Below are 1621 nucleotides of genomic sequence, written 5' to 3'. Positions count from 1 at the left end.
AGTTCACTAGTGTGATTAGTTTTGAAGGACCTCATTTAATATAGCGACCCAAGTTTAAAACTCCATAGTAACCCAGAGAATAAACTTAAAATCTAGTGATGTTAAGAATTGGGGTCGATGTGACCCAGGCTAACTATAATCCCTAACCTAGATGATTTTGCTAATTCTACTAGTCATGAACACACTAATAAACCTAAAAGAACAAACACCTAATAAATCTAAGATTAAAATACATCTAAGCTTATTTAATTTAATTTGCTCTCTTAAAAATAATACACATCACACATTTGGCAACATAAATATTCCCCCATATAAATGGGGGTTGTCTTTAGTGCGACTTTTTGGAAGTTTTTTTAGTGGGTTTTTCCGATCTAATTTCTCTAAAAATCGGCAGGAATTTATTGAAATCACAAGCTTGATGAGTAACCCTTGCACAATCAAAGTGTCTAGGGGTTTTTCACGGTGCTGAATCCATATATACAGTGAAAAAACCAATTTAAATAATACAAATCAAGATTTCACCTCAAATTTTTCCATCAGATTCTAACACCAAAAAATCTAAAATATTACACTAAAAACAACTCCATATAAATGTACAGACCAGTGCAATGGAGATTTCCTTCCATCTCATCTAAATGTATGGACCTATTTGTTTGGGCTGCAACAAAACAATTTAATATATTTTACCTTAAATATTTCTCCATTTTTAAAGCGGCTTGTTTTTGGTTATGATAAGATAGAACACAATAGAGGCTTTAGCAAAATTGAACATGGTGCGAGAGAAGAAATTTCTTTTACATATCTCGACTGGCGACAAAATGGACAGGGTTTGGAATTTGCGGCTGGTGTACCTGAAAATGCAGTAAGAGTACTATTGTTTAAATATTCTATATATTTAATGAAGTCTAAGAGTTAAAACAGTTCCGTTGTCGTCTAGTCCGGTTAGGATACCTGGTTTTCACCCAGGCGACCCGGGTTCAAATCCTGGCAACGGAAAATATGATATTGACATTTTTCACATAATGAAAATGTAGATATGTGCCTGTTTTTATATTTAAATTTCTGGGTGTAGATATGTGTCTATTTTTATATTTAAATTTCTGGCTGCGTTACCATTTCTTAATTTGTATATTAGAAATCAAAGTACTCAATAAAAAAAAATATAATGTAGTTAGAATATCTGGGTTTCACCCGGGTTCAAATCCCACAAACAGCCTATTTCTTTTTAGTAAATCACATTGAAAGTTTTAAAATTAAAGAAGGTTGAATCTAAAATTTCTTAGTTCACTTGCAGTGGTAAAGTTCAGAATTTAGAAATTTTATTATTGCTGGAATAGAAAGTTTTAAAATTAAAGAAGGTTGAATCTAGAAATTTCTTAGTTCACTTGCAGTGGTAAAGTTCAGAATTTAGAAATAATTATTGCTGGAATAACTTAATTGGTTAGAGTGTTTGGTTATTAACCCTAAGGTCGAGATTCAGGTCCCCCTTCTAGTGCATCTAGTTACTAATAAGTTGTTTCGACAAAGCTTCCTAAACCAATCTAGTCGAAATATCAAACGTAGCCCATTAATATGGATGGAAAACTTTAAATTCTCAAATTAATTATATTATTTTAAAATA

At 31.6% G+C, this 1621-nt stretch overlaps 1 non-coding gene across 1 annotated transcript; it reads left to right on the top strand.

The window, feature by feature from the left end:
* Nucleotides 1–922: 922 nt before the first annotated feature.
* TRNAE-UUC (transfer RNA glutamic acid (anticodon UUC)) lies at nucleotides 923–996 on the top strand. The gene has a single exon. It is a non-coding gene; the product is annotated as a tRNA-Glu (tRNA).
* The last annotated feature ends 625 nt before the right edge of the window (nucleotides 997–1621 follow it).

The sequence above is a fragment of the Pinus tabuliformis genome, chromosome 4_1 (assembly GCF_031772625.1).
Source record: "Pinus tabuliformis cultivar Carrire ecotype Pingquan chromosome 4_1, CPIR1, whole genome shotgun sequence".
NCBI classification, from domain to species: Eukaryota; Viridiplantae; Streptophyta; class Pinopsida; order Pinales; family Pinaceae; genus Pinus; species Pinus tabuliformis.
Note: the sequence above shows the minus strand (reverse complement) of the source record. Positions and strands in the feature narration are given on the sequence as shown.